Source organism: Uloborus diversus, chromosome 3 (genome assembly GCF_026930045.1).
Source record: "Uloborus diversus isolate 005 chromosome 3, Udiv.v.3.1, whole genome shotgun sequence".
NCBI lineage: Eukaryota > Metazoa > Arthropoda > Arachnida > Araneae > Uloboridae > Uloborus > Uloborus diversus.
The window spans coordinates 214,717,066-214,736,736 of record NC_072733.1 but is presented as its reverse complement, the minus strand read 5'-3'; the positions used below and the strand labels follow the sequence as shown (position 1 = coordinate 214,736,736).

At 31.2% G+C, this 19,671-nt stretch overlaps 1 protein-coding gene across 1 annotated transcript in view; it reads left to right on the top strand.

Annotated features, from left to right (window-relative positions):
• Nucleotides 1–1,352: 1,352 nt before the first annotated feature.
• The window catches only part of LOC129218582 (MFS-type transporter SLC18B1-like), a 75,748-nt gene continuing 57,429 nt past the window's right edge, over nt 1,353–19,671 (top strand). Inside the window, exon 1 of the mRNA XM_054852894.1 lies at nt 1,353–1,690. The gene's annotated coding sequence lies outside the window, so the exon portion shown is untranslated. The remainder of the gene's footprint in view (nt 1,691–19,671) is intronic.

Genomic DNA, 19,671 nt, shown 5'->3' with positions numbered 1-19,671 from the left:
TCGTGCTAAGCACAGTTGTGGTACCTGCACAGTTTGTCAAAATTGAGTTATTGTCACCGGGTGGTAATTAGTAATTTATTTTACCTAAATCTCAATTTTGGGGCGATTCGCGAACGCGAAATATTAAAAAAATGCTATAGCAAAAAAGTGATATCTGCATATTTTGCGTAGTTTGCTAAAACTATTTGAACGTTAATGACAAAGACTAAACCTTTATATCTGCACAGTTTGTCAAAATTGAGTTATTGTCACCAGGTGTTAATTAGTAATTTAGTTTACCCAAATCTCAATTTTGGGGCGATTCGTGAACGTGAAATATTAAAAAAATCTATAGCAAAAAAGTGATATCTGCATATTTTGCGTAGTTTGCTAAAGCAATTTGAACGTTAGTGACAAATACTAAACATTTAAAGTGGTTTTGAGCAGTTACCTTTTTTTCCCTTAGTAATTATGTACATACATTTTTATACCTTAGTAAAGCAGCATATTTAATAATGTAGCAGTTTTTTGTAACAGAGTATTAAAACAGTTTATCTTTGAATAGTTGATATAATAGGTCAATAATTAATACAAATAAAAATTTATACAACTTGGCATAAATGATCAAGTAAATGTTCAGCTTTTTCTATTTAAATTTTTATTTAAAATGCAAATTTTTAAAAATGAAATGCATGTAAATCATTCAAATCTAATTCTTTTAGGCAAAAAAAAAAAAAAAAAATCATTCTACGGCCAATTATATTTTTGTTTAAATATCATGTGCTGTCAAAATTATCTTCATGCTCGGTAAAAATGAATCTAGAAAACAAAACATTATAAATGATAACATCAACACATTCTTTGAATATAAAGAAAATTATTATGGTTTACTATTGTAAATGTCCGAAATTTTGAAAATGGTATTTTTTAGAAGGCACATTTTCTTACGTTTGTATTAACAAAATAAAGCGACAACAAAATCCAAAGAAAGCAGATGTTTTCAGTATTATTTAAAGATACATTAAGCGTTTTACTAAGCCATTTTTGTCGTACCTGTACAGATACTCCTAAAAATGATTAGTAATAGTCACTTACGGTGAAACTAACTTAGTATATGAAAAGGTTTTGAAGAGAAAATTTGTAGTAACTACATTCATTAATTTTAAATAAAGAATGCGCTCTTACGTAGATTAGATAACTTATTTACGAAAAGACAACAGCGAGCTGAACATTTAATTAAGTCATAAATTAAAAAAACGAGTTGTAAAACTTATCATCAGTTTCTCATTTTGAGCTCTACTGCAGATACCACATCCGTGCTTAACACGGTAGTATAACCATAACTATTAATTGCATTGTCAAAGAAGACCCGATTACACCAAAACTACTCCCATTGAAAATAAGTCAATGGTGATATCTTTCGGCGTTTCACGCAATTATAAAAACAATGACAAAGGCTGAACCCTGACCTTTTTTATCGCGGTAGTTTATTGTTCTCTTTTGATAAGCTCTCAGAGCGGCGGAACGAAAAATATTCTTTCGGCGGCAAGAAAGAAACTAATTAACGTGTCTTTTCGGCTTGATGATTTTTAAGTAATGCGCTAAACCGTTTAATAAACAAATCTATGTAAGCAATAAAGCATAAAGCAATAATAAAGCAACTTTTCCAAGTAATATAAGGTTATTAATTAAAGAGATAATATTTAATAAGGTAAGTAACATATTATCATACTTTGTTAATTTTGGATACTGATGATCCTAAGAGCTTTTTTTTTTTTTTTTTTTTTTTTGCATAATTTCATTTTTATTTGCTCGCTATATTGATTTTGTAAGACTGCTTTTAATTTACCTAGTTCGAAATACACGAATTAGCAGACGGAGAATTATTCTGTTATGAGTAACTGAGGTAAAATTCTTATCTGCCTAACATTGCTTCCTAATTGCATTTTGTTCTTCATTAGTTTTTTTTATAAGTTATTGGGTTGATATGCATTTTGACAAGAATTAACTCCTATGTTTCCACTGAACTGATCAATGCTTTTTGAGAAATCTATATTGTAACTTTTGAAACGCTTTTATACAAATTGTTTCTTATAACATAAACGCTTTTATATAAATGTACTAATTCTGCGTTAAATATTTGATCAGAAAATGTGTTTTAAAATCCGGTCCCTGTGTAATAAATATTTAAACTTCAAAATACTTGGGAATGATTTTTTCAATAAAAAGTTTCTGAAAATGTTAAACCAATTATAGCTGATAAATGATCGAATATTGGTTTATGTTTAAATATGTATAAAACGAATAACAGTGAAATAAAGCACAAGTTTCAAAAAAAAAAAACTATTTGTGTTTTACTTACATCGATTCTTCATTATATTCAAAGCAAATTTGTTTAAAGTTACTCATCCCGTTAATTTAATGTATTAATAAAATAATGCATGTGCTTGATGCATTAAATGAATTTTTGTCAATAGTGATGTTATCTTCTAATTAGTAATGGTTAATTTAATTAAGTTCTATTTGCTACAAATGAAAAGTACACACTGTAATAGCAGGGGTCCGCACTTTACATTGGTCTGTGAAAGGGGGCCACTCGTTATAAAGTTTGGGAAGCCCTGGTCTAATAAATGCACGTAGCCTAGTTGCAGTTTCTCCAAAAAAAAAAAAAAAAATGTATGTATATATAATAATAAATAAGTAAATGTATTATCGGAAAATACAAACAAATGCCATTGAAACTTCTTTTGCCTTATACTTCTAGCGTAAGTTTCCGAATTCTGAGAATTTTTCAAAGAGTTTTTGCAACGTTTTGAAAAGATAAAACAAAAGTTAATTCAAAGCAAAAGTTAATACACCGAGATTCTAATTCTCTTACATTTCTTACGCATTTTAATCTAATAATTTAAAAAACTTTCTCTCATGGAAGATTTAAGCAGTCAATTGATTTTTAGTTCTCCCCCTCCCCCTTTTTTGATGAGTTGAAAGAAATTAGTCTCATTATTTATTTCACCCCAGTGATGTTCCCTTAAGACCTGTTTATTTAAACTGTGTCACGTTTAATGTCTACACACGCATAGCCGAGGAAGGTTATCTGGTTTGCTTACATGCGTCACGTGGTTTTATTTCGCATTGGGATTTGTCTTTTTGTATCCAGTTTAGATTATTTTGAAGTAATGATAGGTATTTCTTTATGATCTCCATTTATATTAATTTGGATATGTTTGGAAAAAAAATATGATTTCAAAATTGTAAGTGTATCTCGTCTTAATTTCAGGTTGAAAAGTGTTTAAGCTAATTGTTATTTAACTTAATTGTGATTTTTAGTTTCATTTTACTGACAAAACATTTTGCAATTTAAATTTAAAATTTTAAACTTAGCTATAATGTCACTGTATTCAGTTCATTATTCTCCTTTGGTATTTCAGTTAAGAAATACATAAAATGAGGCAAGCATAATTAATATTTTTATTCATTTTTACTTTCCCTCTGTTGACCTTCAGTTTTGTCACTTAAATTTCATTCTTTACTGAAATAAAGCATTGCTAATCATTTTTAATTTATTAACTTTCGGATTATTATTTTCTGAAACGAATTAAAAAAAAAAGCTTAATTTATGACACTGGAAGTTTTTTAAATTTTCGACACAAAAAGGCAATGACAGTACATTTTTATCCATTTTACGATGAACAATTGAATTGGTAGAGTTTTTTAGTAATAATTTTCAATATTGTTTTCGAAAATTATTTTAACTTTTTAATATTTATAATATATTTTTGTTTTTGTAACAGTAACATCTTTGAAATGACAGTCATGTAATTTTGCGTACGATGTTGGTTGGATTCAGGTTGTTTATTATTTTGATAACGTCACTACATTGTATCGTTACTTTGGTTTTATTTCAACCACATTGATTTCTTTAGGTCATTTGCTGGGTATAATCAGAGTGGACTTCTCATTTTGTTTTAGTTGTATTCTGTTAAACAGTTATCAATGCTTAAGGTATCCGATTGCGTTAAAATCGATATTTTCGATGAAATATTCGTAATTGTTTTTATGATTTCATTTTGTAGTCTGATTCATTAGCTTTCTTAAACTGTCTTAGTTTTTACTCTACGTGAATAACAACTGAAGTTATAGCTGTGTTATTACAGAGTCGTACACTGATCTCCAGACCAGAAGTTGCATTTAAACGTGTTTTCTGAAGAACGATATTTCTGAAGAAAGCTGTGTACTGTAACAATGATATCTCAAAAAGTTATTCGAGTATTGATGTGAAATTTTCTGAGATAGTTTTCTGTAATATGCTTGATGTTTTCCTCTAAAAGCTAAGCTGAATTTCATTATTAAGTAATATTTTCATGCGGATAAGTTTAAACAAAGGCGTTTGTTTACGAAAAAATACCAGTATAGGAACTTTGTTCGGCTATATTTCAGTACTTTTTAAAAAAAATAATAAATAGAGCAAAACACACATTAATGTCATACAAATGCATTACTACAAGAATTTGTGTGTGATTAGAACCAAATTTTGTCCATAACTGTTAGCGTAAAACACGTTTTTTCGCTATTTTTCTTCAAATTTGTCCATTTTCTTAAAAAAATAATATTTTAAAAGCTTGTTTTAACATTTTTTCATAGTTTTGAAACATATGTAGTTTAAAAATAACATTTAAAAAATGTCCAGGTTATTTTTCAAAAAAATGTCTTCGAACGCAGTTGGATACCTTAAGACCTTATGTGTTTTATTCATTACTTTTATTTTGTAGTTTTTGTCACATTAATATCATTTTAAGTGCAAGAGAAGCGAATAATAAAATCATTCTCACAATTTCATATTATTTATTATAGGTATTATGCCGTAATTTGATTTTTTTTGGCGATATGTAACTTTTAAAACTTTAATCTTATTATGTTTCAAAATTCAATAATAGAATTATTATACATCAATCTAGCTTGTAAATAAAAAGACGAGACTATTTGACATAAGCATCTGTGCCATGGCAGGGCTTTGATATTGGGCCTACACATCATTTTAAGTGCGAGAGAAGCGAATAATAAAATCATGCGTACAACATAATGTTATTCATTATAGGTATTATGCCGTAATTGGATTTTTTTGGCAATATGTAACTTTTAAAACTTGAATCTTATTATGTTTTAAAATTCAATCATAGAATAATTATACATCAATCTAGCTTGTAAATAAAAAGACAAGACTATTTGACATAAGCATCTATGCCATGGCAGGGCTTTGATATTGGGCATACGATGCAGCAGCTTTGTGCTATATCAGCTATTCCACTGGGGTCCGACTCTGATGTAGGTCGAATCTTCTGCCAGTATTCTTTTGCGAGAAAGTCTACTTCGTTACTTAACTTGATAAGAAACTGTATGTAACTACCTGCTTCACCGTGACCTGCTTCACCAAGTCATAGCCTGCGGTTCAGGCGTCTGACCAATGAGTCAAATACGTAGTATGATAAATCCGTTGAGTAAGAGGTCAATGGGTGAATCATAACCTTATTCAACATAACAATCTCTTTTTAGGTTAAAAAAATCGGGTTAAAGATTTTTTTTTTCTCTTCATGACTATTTTTTAATTAGATGGAATAGAAAAGTACGCATATAAATCAGTTAACAAACGGTGAGTGTTTAGAAATGAATCTTCGTTTCAAGACAATGGGAGTTCGATTATAATACAAAGGAATGTCGGCTCTTGCAACGGAAAGAAGATAATACGTTATTGTTTCCGACAGTTATGAAACCACTTACTTTCACTTTTTCTGGTTTGAGGCAATTTCTTTCTTTTATCAGCAGTAAAGAAGAAAAATGCATGAATTTTTATCAGTCAAAGACCATTTTATATAACTGTTTTCACCACTTTCACACGTTAATTTCTAAATTCTATAAAAGGACTTAGTGTAGGGTGCGGAAATTATTTTTTAAGCCTTTTTGACTGAGTGATGTTAATTTAAATCTCTGATTTGCAACATTGATTCCAATTGTGACAACCGTCGAACATGTGACTCACACTCACATTATTCTTTTTACTTCCTTTTACAAGAAAGGAAGTATTGTATTCGAGAAAAAATTTTCACTCAAAAATCGAACCTTATTTCCATTTTACTCACCCCCGAATGAATATTGAGTTTTTTTTTCGACTCAACCACACGTGAATAAGTGCCTAAGAACGTGTAGACACGCGAAATATCCATAATGACGATACTCGAGGTTATTACAACGAATTTTCTCTCGATGTCTGTTTGTACGTATGTATGTATGTGCGTATGTATGTCGCATAACTCAAGAACGGTAAGTCCTAGAAGGTTGCATTCAGGTGTTTCTAAAGGGTCTTTTACACCTTTTTTGGCGGAAATCATTGTTAATATCGATGTTAACTCAAGTGGTGTTATATTTTGGCGGACACTTGGCGATAGATCGCCAGTCTTTTGGTCATCAAATTTTGTCGCCAACTTGGTTACAAATTTGGCGTTTTTTTTAAAAATCTGTTTCCGTTTGGTCACTGTTGGTGATATTTTGAGAGTAAACTATTGAATCACATTAAAATTGCAAGTAATGGGGAAATGACACTAAATTGGAGTTAAAGGAAGTCATGTGATGCACACATCAGCTCGTTTATTCAAAAATAAATAACTTGAAAACTGCTACTTCCTAAACTGCATTTTCGTAACTCAACCAGCTCCCTACTCGTTTGTACGAGGCGTGTTTTTAAAATAAGTTCCGTTTTGATATAAAAAAAGAACGAGTACAGATAGAGCAAAGAAATTTATTGCACAAAAATCTACCATCCTTACGCTATTTTTTGACATTGCTCCCGTGATTTTCCAAGCATTTGTCATAGCGTGGTACAGGTTTTTGTATACCTATTCGTAGAAAATTGCCGCCTGTGTAGTCAGCCATGGGATAACATGTTCTCTGAGCTCATTATTGCTGTTGTGCCACTGACCACCTAGGAAAGACTTTAGATGCCGAAACAAATGAAAGATGCTGCGAGCGAGGTGAGAGCAGACCAGAGGATGTTCAAAAACGCCCCAGCCAAAGCCCTGTAAGAGTCCTCATGGTTGACTAAACGGGCGGTAACTTTTTACGAATAGGTATACAAAAACCTGCTCCACGCTATGACAAATGCTTGGAAAATCACGGGAGCAATGTCGAAAAATAGCGTAAGGGTGGTAGATTTTTGTGCACTAAATTACTTAGCTCTATCTGTACTCGTTCTTTTTTTATATAAAAACGGAACTTACTTTAAAAACACGCCTCGTATATAGGTACATGCTACTGGGAAAATAATTAGGGTAACAGTATGAGTAACAGACAAGGGTTCAGTAACAGACAGTCGTAAGTTTGGAGTTTAAAAATGATAATTTTTGGCGTGTAAAACTGATGTTGCTGAGGCCCATGAATAACGGTGCAACCATCTAGTGTTATCAGAGTGAATTTTATGAGCCAGTTGGTATTTACAAGACAGTGGTGGAAGGTTATGAACAGCTACCACGAGGTCTGCTGGTGTTTCATGTTCATTTAAATTTAATAAGGATTTAGTTCTAAAAATAAATTACTTTTGCACATTTTGAAAAGAAAAGGAAATTTTGTCCATTGCTCATCGTTTCCTCATCCTATCTGTTACTGGATATCATCAGATTTTTCGGTGTCTGTTACTGGGAGTCAGACCTTTCTTCGCAATTGAGCAAATAAAAATGGAATTTTCTATTTCAGAGGATCCAGAAGCAGCCAAACGTTAGATGAGATGTAGTTGCGTGAGAGAAAATTAGTTTAAAAAGTCTGAATACATTTAAAGGCTCAGAAAATTGAGTAACCTGAGAGCGATGTCTTAAGCATGCCTGTTACTGGTGCCGTTACTCAAATTTCTTAAATTTTGTTTTTGATCATAATTTAACTCAGTTTAATTTTTCTTTGTCAACATAAGTATGAATAATTGAAAAAAAAAGTCCTAAATTGAATATAGCTCATTGGTAAATAAAACAATAAATGTAACTGTCTTACTTAAAAATTTTGTTATTACATGAAGCTTGGAGTACTCCCATTTTGAGCTAAACTTTTCATAAACCTTTCGCATATCATGAGCGATAATTGAATGAGTTGAATGAAGATATTGGAGGGAAGTCAAGTACGGGGGAGGGGGTGCTATATTGGAAACTAACATAGGGGTCTAGAACTAACATAGATCCTGTTCTAAAAACATAAATCATGAAAGTAAGTCACTGAACCATCCGATTAACAATTTATTCAAACCATCAATTGCAGAAATGCTTTATGATTTGTTTTCTTAAACATTTGTCTCAACTGTACTAAATTTTGACAAAAAGTGTTTCTTGTTAGCATTACATCTGGTAATTTATTGGCACCAGTATTAGTTTATTGTGCTGTCTCGCTATTTGGCTTCATACTTGGCAAGATAGTAATCAGAAACTATGTATTTCCCAAAAAAGTTGCATAGAGGAAAAGCATAAATATGTTCCATGAATTCAAAGATATTTCCAGATATTTACATAATTATAATTGCAAAAAATTTTGAAGAAAAAGCTAAAACGATAAGAGAAACCAAAAAGATCAAATTTAGTCAAGTTTATTGTAAATTTCACAAACCAAAGAATCAATAAAAAGTAGACACAAACTCCTACTGTTCAAGAAAAAAAATGATGTTAATATTGGAAAGGTATCGTTTCTCAAGAAAGAAATTTCAACTAGCTTAAAATTAAAAAAATAATTGAAATACACACAATACGAACGAAACACACACAAACACACAAGGGTTTATGCAAAAATGACATGCAACAGACCGAATTTTTTTGAAGATAAAATACTTTTAGGCAATTAAATTAGAGGAGGCGCATCACGCATTGCTAACAGTATCACCGACCTGCGTGAATTCAGAAAAAGTAGTTTCAACTGTAGGAAAGTAGAGCTCTAAAATGAGTTCCAGGCTTAGAGACAATTCAATAGATGCATTATGTTTTTTACTAGTATTGATTTTTTATTATGACATTTGTTCCTTCATTTTATATTTGTTTACAATACCTTTTCATAATAATACTATTTTGTACAAAATTATGAAATGTGGCCACGAAATAATATGTTTTGAAGCAATTTTTCGAGAAATTTACGATATTATTAATACCGAAATACCGGTATTAATACCGGTATTCCGGTATCACGTTTTAAAAATACCGGATACCGGTATTGAATTTTTGGTCCGGTATTGCAATCCCTAGCTGAGACGAATTTGCGATCCCCGATTTATTGTACTCGCACATAATGCAATTTATTTGTTTTTCGGATAAGACGAAGTACGGTTAAAATGAATAAACTATAAAGATCTCTTTGAGTTTGAAAAACGAGGTTCGACTGTATTCTAAATTTACCGCCTGTAAAATGTATTTATTTCGTTGTAGTTTTCTTGGAGATTGCACTAAAAAAAATTACTTGAGCGATTGACTAGAATTTTCATTTGTCATTTGCCGGTTGAAGTTTGTTGATGATTATTGTTATTATTATGAAGAAGAATCAATTGATTTAAGAAAAAATGTACTTCTGATATATTTTCATTATTTACAATTTAAAAGTTAAATTTGCAGCTATTGCATTTAGTTGACGAAAAAGTAAAAATTGCAAGCTTTTCATTCTTTATTGGTAACCTACTTTCACCAAGCCATTCTTCAGTTTTCCTTTGCGTATCGCACCTTCTTCAAAATTAACACTTTTGAAGTAAGGCCAAGTGCCATCTCCTGTTAGCCAAACTTGCAACAAGTATACACTAGCTCAATTTTTCACCACCTACTAAAACAAAGAAGCATGAAGGAAAAAAAAAATCTGGGAACAAAAACTAGAATTTATCACTTTTTTTTCCAATATGCTTTCCATTTGCTTCAATCATATGTCCAGAGCGTGTTATACCGTGTTCAACAGTCGTGCGAAAGTCTATTAGCTGCAGCAACATCGTCTCTGTCAACTGGAGCAACAGGGCAATAAAAACTGCAATCGACGGAGACAAAAAAGCCCGTACTTGACGCTAAAGCAATTTAATTAGCATTTTCTCATTGCATATTTCTTTTTTCTTTGGTACATCTAGTTTCAATGACATTAGCTTATGTAAACGAGCTCTTTGTTGGTCTAAACAAAGTGACCTGCAATTATGACCTCCCTGTATGATAAATTTGATTCGTGCTTTTGAAATCCATTCTCTTGTGTTCTATTAAAAGGAACATCGATTGAAATATACGTATTTTTTTAACACTCGTGGGTTATTTCCTTACTACACATTTATAAAAACAAGTTATAGAGGAACAAATATCGAAATGTCAAGACTCTTAACATACATTTTATCAAATAAAAAGAAATCAATAAAAAGACCTCAGAGTTATAGTCATCAGTTAAAGGCTTAGATATTGTAAAGTATTGAAGCTAAGAGGAAAAGTCATATGAAAATTTTAAATTCATTTCAAAGTATTCAAAGAGAAACGGATAAAATACAGTAGCTGATGTTATAAAATTTATATGTTCTAAAAGCGTGAACAGGTTATGCAAACGCACATCAAGCAAATGCGCCACTGAGCTGCAGAAGTTTCTCGTTACGTAATCGTGTTGGTGCAAGTACCTAGAAATGAAAAGTTTCACTTGTAATATTGAATTTTGTTAATTAAATGCTTCTTGCTCGTTACTTATTTTGCTGACAAGATATGTAGGTATTATGTAGCTTCATTTTCCGATACTTTACACGCAGCAGTTTTGCCACTCATTTTGAAATTCAAAGCATTTTCAAAAGTTTAAATCAAAGCTTCAAGTACAAATTGGGTTGTAGCATAACTGTTTGCAAAGTTTCATTCGTATATTGAAATATAAAACCTTCCATTTACTTGATATAAATAGGTTATTTAAGAAATTAGTTTTAAAAGAAATTATTTTGAACACATCGCTAAAAATTTCAAAATTTTATTTTAAATGGTGCACGATGCGTTGAAAAAGCTGGGGAAAGTCGGAGAATGCCGTTTACTTCAGGGAAAAAATAAACAGCTAGTCAAATTCATATTATAAACACTCATAGTTTTTTTCCCCGAAGTACAACTACAATGCGTTGAGAACAGTTTGCAATCAGGAAGAATTTGCATATAAGTTTCAGGATTTTAAATAATCGTTTTACTACGCTATTGATTAAGCAGTAATGACCTGGCATGGCGGGGTAATTCGCTCAAAGTTTAGACAAAAGTCACATATGTGGCAGTGAGAAGCAAAGGGATGTAAGTGGACATTTTCAAGTTTTCAGTAAAACGCGTATAATGATTACGTCTTAGGTAGGCTTTCATTGAATGTTTTTTTTTTTAATCATGCCATGCAGCAGCATCTACCAAGGCTACTAGTACTATCTCTAGCCTCAAGACAGAGGAGAGGTTCACCTACCATTTGTACTGGTTATCTCCACATTTTTAATTTTGCCACTTGCATCCCTTTGCTGCTCACTACCTCATATGTAGTTGTGTTGGTTGTTCACACCCCTACGTATGCGTTTGACCGATACATGAGGGTTTATATGACCACTTTCCACATATTATAACCACATAATTGAGAACTGCGAAATCACGTTTCGTTATCTACCCCGAATTCTTCACAATAAGAGCAGATTTTTGTCAGCATCTTGTATCATATTGGAGGCAAATCATCTGGATCGTCATCATGAGATAGCTAAGGTTAATCAGTAAGCTGGTTTCAATCACTGAAGAGCTGGCGTCCTGTACTCACCAGCTTACATCGACCTTTATTGCCATGTTGGACTTGAATGAAATGGTGCAAAACAGCACGATAAAAATATAGAAAAGCATAAACGTACAGCTAAATACATATAATTGATAATGACTGAACTAACATTCGTAAGTAAGAGTGCCGGACATTTTTACGTGTACATTTATACTTTTTTCTCGTAATTTTAAACTTTGATTATTAATTACTGTGGTCAGTGGTGTCTCGATCTTAATTTTTTGGGAGGGTTGAAATTCTCGATTGACCGAATGATAAAATACTAATACGCACATATAAGTACATCTAATGTGCAGGAAAATTCGGACATTTAAAAATAGAAATATTGCAATAATTTCTCCAAATTTACGGAATCGTCTGACAAAATTGGTAGAATGAGGAATTTTTTGGAAGGTAACAGAGACCTCTCGTAACCTCCCATCCGAATTTCACTGATTGCGGAAAAATTCGATTATTATGCTTCATAATATGAAAGGTCAAGTTTCTAAGGAAAAATATTTTTTGTGCTTGAAAAATAATGATTCACGTACGTGTTTCGGGTGTCATCATACGGTCACACCCGCAACATCATTTTTTGTTTAATGAAAGATAACTTTTTAGAAAGTTGAAACTTCATATCATGATACATAATGGTTCCTTATATTCCTTTTATGGCATCCCAATTAAAAGCCCCAGTTTAAAATTAAAAGTGCAAATATATGCGTAAATAGTCTCATTTTGTTTTTGGATCAAGCGATTTTAAAGAATTTGAAGTGGGGCAAAGTTAGCCGGCGTAACTCAAAGTTATCCTGAAAGACTATCTTGAAAGTTAAAAAAAGTTGACAAGTGGGGAGAAAATCTTGCATAACTTACTCGAAAGCTCTCAGAATTTTACAGCAATATGAATTTCAGTTTCGAAACACTTCTGCAGATTTAACTGCAAAAAAAAAAAAAAATAAATAAATAAATAAAATAAATAAAAAAAAATAAATAAATAAATAAATAAAAATAATAATAAGGGGCATTTACTTAAATTACTTTTTACGTTGCAATTGAATGATATCGATTGCAAACATAATGACAATGTCTACCTGATTATTTTAACGTAGTAAACTTGAAATATTCGATTCCTGACCTAGTTTTGACGGTCAGTCGTATTTCCGAACCAAAAGACTCTTTTGAAAGCTTCTCAATCATATTGGAAAGGACTTTCACAATTCTGAGCTTAAAATGAGGATAACCGATGTCAACTTATTTGTTGCTGTAAAAAATAAAAAGTTTGAGCTGCAATAAGCCATATACTGAAACGATTGTGTTAAGGGATATTGCATATTGGGCAGTTGTATAACAAAGTTCTGTGTTAAATTCTACGCAAATCACTTGACTACAAGAGCGAGTTAACATACTTGCAAATTTTTTTTCCCCGAGCGTTTGTTGTCTGCAGCGAGCGGGTAGTGCTTAACAACTAGAGCCCCTAATGCTTAACTTGTTAATTCACTTTCAAAACTTTTGGCAACATAAGCACGATACGCTCGCTGCACCAAAAAGTCGTACATAATAATCTATCTAAAATGCCTAGTATACACGCGTACGTGACTTTTAAATTGAATGAAAATAATATCATAGGAAACATTTTTAGACTGTTTAAAAAGATACATATGAGGCATTCAGAGCTAAAGTGAATCAACTCGAAATGGACTTGAACCACTTCTGCTCTGAATACCTCACACATCGCTCACTGGCGACAATACTTCCCACACATCAAAAAATTGGAAATAAAAAATTACAATTGACTTAAAATCTATATTTAATGCTTTTTCTTGCCAAAAAGTCAGTTGTGCAATACATCAATAGTGACCCATTATTGAAATTTATAAATTTAGAAGGAAGTTTTCAAACTTTAATTACACACTATTCATTTAGATTGAAAAAACTAACTCCGAAACAAAACAACATAAATCTTTTGTGCGTATTGCAGTATTTAAAAAAAGCCATAGTAGAATCGCTTAAAACTTGGATTATGTCCGATACTGTTTTTACTCGATCAATGAGCTGTACTACCATTGTCAAGAGTGAAAGATAAATTTTTGTGTCATAAAACGTGATTGATTTTAAGAGGTCGGAAAGCATTTTCCCTTAAATTTATAAAGTTGAACTAAAGACATAATCAACAATCAGAGACAATTGCAATATTTACAATTAAGATATAGTTCAGCTGTTGGTGCATTCTATTCAAGGCTGTAGCATTGGTTTCAAATCCTCATTTTAGTGAAATTAAAAGTCATTACTGACAAAGTTCTTTTGCGCACGTTTCCGCGCAGATATCAGGTTAAGTTTGGCTGTGCCATGTCATTGTTCGTGGAGAGATTTTTAAGATTCGTTTGGTATTTTAAGGTAAGCTTTTTAAAAACATTAATTTTGTTTTCTTTACGCAAGAAGCTCATTTAATCGGTTGAAGCTCCATTGTGAACGTGGTTTTGATCTGAAGAACCAGTGTATTTTCCGGGGATATTTGAGTAAAAAAAATCAAATATAATGATTTTCAATTCTAGTCATAAAATATAAATTTTCTAAACAAGCTTCGAGAACATGTTAGAAATTTTGTTGATCATGGTTTTAATCAACCTTTGTTTTTAAAATTAGATCGAACTTTCATTCAGTGTAAAGTTAAAAATCGCAATCGATTGAATGAACTTCACTATCTATTTCTTTTGAATTTGTCTTCGAATCTACTATGTGTTTTATTTTTTATTTATAAATTCTTTTGTCTTTTAAGGTTTCTAAAATCCCGCCTTTTCCCCAGAAAAAAAGAACAATTCCATTTGCATAATGTAACACTTACCGCATCGTAATGACATACTTTTATTGACTTTTTTGTGTTTTGCTCAATTGTTTTTTACTTTTCGGTAGGATTTTCAAAACTTATTTTAAAACTTTGACTATTTCTCCATTGTATAAAAACTTTCTCATATGCGGATTGAAAACAATCCAAGATGTTCGCTATTCTTTAACTATTTGATTGACTTTAATTCGATAAAGTTTGGCAGTTTTAGCTTTTACGTTTTCATTTGATTTCAATTTCATCATTGAGTTGTTCTTAAACTGCAGATTATTAAACTCACTCGTGTGAAGTTTAAGCGTTGAACTTACGATACCTGTGAGTCCAAAGTTGTATCCTGGTATAAATCAATGTTGGAATCAGTATATTAAGTGTTTCATAAGATTTGAAATTTGAGTTGAAACACATTTAACATAAAAGTCTAATAAAAACGCATTTAAATAATGAAATTCAGCTCTTTAAAACATCCAAGTGATGAATTTATTGAATATGTTAGTGCTAAACTGAAGAAGCCCCTGGTACAAAAATGGGACAGCTCCATTTTATAAACTTTCTGGAATCATACATGAAGGAATGAATAAATAAATATGTAATAAAATTAAATCATAAAAGTTTATATTCCGTATTATGTTAGAATTTGTTTCTATGAAACCAATTTCAATGACATTTGAAAAAAATATGTTACCTATGTATATTGGTTGTTACATATAAGAGCTCTCTCGTTGGCAAAAAGTAAAGGTATCCTCTTTTTGGACCGATGTCATCAATTGTTCGATTCGTCTACGTTTTCAATTCATATATTTCTTACGTCTAGTCATTTTTAGTCATTTTCATAACGTTTGACGCAGACGTTTAGACAAATTAAGATAAGTAAGTAAATACACAAATTTGGAAATACTTTTTCTGTAAATCGTATTTGGTGTTGAAATTTGATTTCTAATGGCAGGATTTTTAGCACCGACATAGCAGTTTTAAATGAAGCGTGTAGCTGCAAAAGCAGGTACAGTGAAATCCCATTACAAGGAACACCAATACAACGAAATATCCATTTCAGACGAAATACATTTTCACTCCCTATTTATTTGCCATTAGATTGCTTGAATTCCATTGCAACGAAATTAACGTAACAACGAACAAAATATGCGGTCCCTCGAAGTTATAACAAGATTTCACTGCAATTGCATCTCCAATTCTATTTTTTCGCAAATGCGTTTTTTTTTTCCAGTTTTTCAATTGCAATACTTAAGTAGGCCAATAATCTGAGACAGTCAGAGTTTCAAAATGGTCCCATAAATGATTTAAGAGCCATTGTCTGTAAGGATCAGGCAGGTTGTGATTGTTGACATTTTTAATTTTCTTTATTTTTGCAAATGTTGTTCCTTATCAGGAATGTAATGTTTGTGCAAAATATGAGCTTTGTCTGCCTTACCGTTTTTGGGAAAATATTTTTTTTTTAATTTAGGGGGCGTGGCACATTTTTGCGTGTTTTTCAAATTTGCAGATTTTAAAGTTCTTGTTGCTTTAAGCGCCCCTATAACGACATGGATTTTTAAATTCTATACTTTTGTATGATCTTCTTAGATACTATTACAGCTGTCAAATCGGTGTCACCACGAGGGCGACGGCCACAAACTCCGTTTAAAAAATGACCGAAAATGAATTTTTTTACTACATTCAATGCCAATTTTCTCAAAGCGCCTTCATGATGACACCAACGTTTTTACATAAATTCTTAGGTACACTTGCATATATCAAAAATATGTAATAAAATTGGTGTCACTATAAGGGCGCCAGAAGATATTCGAACTTTTATGTGATAAATTTCACAAAAATGCAAATGTTTAAAATCTAACTACTACTCTCGCCCTCATAGCAGTGATCTGAAACTAATTAAGTTTGATAACCAACATGTTCGTCTAACATATGAACTAAAAAAATCGGTGTCACTCCGATTATTTTCGGAAGTATAATCATTCGAAATTAGTATGTTATGGAGTTTTTTTAAAAAATACTTTTCTAATTCGAATGACTTTTTGCACGGTTTGTTTTAAACTTTAATATAAAATTACAGTAGTGACACCTAAAATAATATGTTTCTAATGCTTTAATAAAAAAAGCTTTATAAAAATCATTAAAAACACAGTAAATCGATATAGGTACAGATGGACGTATTGTGTAATGTGCATTATTAGGCTAAAATAGTCGTACTAATATTCATAATTTTTCAACCATACTAATTTTTTATCTGTTATTTATATTAAAAATTCAACTATTTATAACATAATGTCTTAAATAGTTAAGATTATAATGTATTATATTGCGAGCATTCAGAATCTGAAACATAATTTGAGGATGACGTAAACTAAAACAAAGAAAACATAAAAAATCAAATCACCCAGTTTAAGAAAGACGGTCATCTCTTATTGATATCTGGTAATTTTGTAGCACTAAAGCTTGGGAATACATGGTATCCCGGAGAAATAGTAGAAGTTGACCATTTGCTAATCTGAATACAACTTGCCCCCTCATAGCAGAGATCTAAAACTAATTAAGCTTGATAACCAACACGTTTGTCTAACATCTGAACTAATAAAATTAGTGTCACTCCTACTACTTTTGGAAATATAATAATTCGAAGTTAGTATGTTGTGGTACATTTTTTCATTTATTATTATAATTTTTAATTAGTTTTATTTGTTTATTTATATATTTTGTTAATTTAATCTTATCACACCCAGACAGTGTTCTTGACCATATTTATTTTTTTTAATTTATTACAAAGAAGCAACGTTTAACATAAACAGCTTTGGGCAGTAAGAGCGTCTTTATCTTGAATAGAAAATGCTCGTTTTGATATAGGTACAGGTGGATCTATTGTGCATAATATGTTTAGATTATCATACCAATACTCGCCTTTTTCCAGTCAAATAAATTTATTTATTCCAATCCTTCTTGCCATGCATTTGACCTTTACTTACAAATGGTCAACTTCTACTATTTCTCCGGGATACCATGTTTTCCCAAGCTTTAGTGCTACAAAATTACCAGATATCAATAAGAGATGACTGTCTTTCTCAAACTGGGTGATTTGATTATTTATGTTTTCCTTGTTTTAGTCTACGTCATCCTCAAGTTATGTTTCAGATTCTGAATGCTCGCTATATAATAAATTATGTTCATAACTATTTAAGACATTATGTTATAAATAGTTGAATTTTTAATATAAATAACAGATACAAAATTAGTATGGTTGAAAAAATATGAATATTAGTACGACTATTTTAGCCTATAATGCACATTATACAATACATCCATCTGTACCTATATCGGTTTACTGTGTTTCTAATGCTTTTTATGAAGCTTTTTTTTTTTATAAAAGCATTAGAAACATATTATTTTAGGTGTAACTACTGTAATTTTATGTTAAAGTTTAAAACAAACCGTGCAAAAAGCCATTCGAATTAGAAAAGTCTTTTTTAAAATAACTCCATAACATACTAATTTCTAATGATTATATTTCCGAAAGTAATCGGAGTGACACCGATTTTTTTAGTTCATATGTTAAACAAACATGTTGGTTATCAAACTTAATTAGTTTCAGATCTCTGCTATGAGGGCGAAAGTAGTAGTTAGATTTTAAACATTTGCATTTTTGTGAAATTTATCACATAAAAGTTCCAATATCTTCTGGCACCCTTATAGTGACATCAATTTTATTACATATTTTTGATGTATGCAAGTGTAGTTAGGAATTTATGTAAAAAAGTTGGTGTCATCATGAAGGCGCTTTGAGAAAATTGGCATTGAATGTAGTAAAAAAATTCATTTTCGGTCATTTTTAAACGGAGTTTGTGGCCGTCGCCCTCGTGGTGACACCAATTTGACAGCTGTAATAGTATCTAAGAAGACCATATAATAGTATCGAATTTAAAAATTCATGTCATTATAGGGGCGCTTAAAGCAACAACAACTTTAAAATCTGCAAATTTGAAAAACACTCAAAAATGTGCCACGCCCCCTAAATTAAAAAAAAATTAACTTCCCAAAAACGGTAAGGCAGACAAAGCTCATATTTTACACAAACATTACATTCATGATTAGGAACATTACATTAATGAACATTACATTTCACAACATGTGTGAAAATAAGAAAAATTAAAAATGTCAACAGTCACAAATGCCGTAAACTGCCTGATTCTTACAGACAGTGCCTCTTAAAATGAACAGGAGCAATTATTATAACTCATATCTTTTTGCTGCGACAGAAATGTGAATTTTTTCGGGATTTTTTTTTTGGAGATACCTACTTTTACCGCCATACTCATCACATTTATAAGTTTCTAAAGTTACAATATAAGTTTGATACTTACGGAAGTATGTGGTTCATTCTTCAAAAAGTGTAACTTTTCTGTCTCACGCCTAATACAGTAAAATCTTTAAGGATCAATGCATTTAACAATGTGTTTTAATTTCGTTAAAAATTAGGGGAAACTTGGGAGGCTTGACCCATAGGGAGATATGACCCATGAGGATTTTTTCCATGAAAGGATATTTAGGGAACATTTAAGTCATATTATTGGTTGACCAGTCACACAACAGTATTTTGCAGGGACAAGCCATTTCAGAATTATCAGTGATCTAAATGGTATCTAAGGGTATTATTTAAAGACTCTGATCATTGTGTACATTCACTTCACGTATCACTTATTAAAACAAAAAAAAAACCAACAAATCTGCGTTTTTGATTTCAATATCTATAAATCTTCCTGATGATATGGAGTAAGAGTGATTTAAAAAAAAAATCATGTGTAACACTTCACCCTAAAGCGTAAACATTCACTTCAAGTATCACTTATTTAAACAAAAAACACCATCAAACTTGCGTTTTTGATTTCAATATTTATGTGTCTTCTTACTTTCATGAGGGGATCATGTCTCCCTAAGTGTTGGGTAGGTCTCCCTAGCTCTAGGGACGCTCGACTCATATGCAGACTTGAGGAACATAATTTTTTTGTAGCATTTCTGCTTAGAATTATACTATTTTTAGCTATTCTCATGTGCAAAATGGCAAACTATTTATG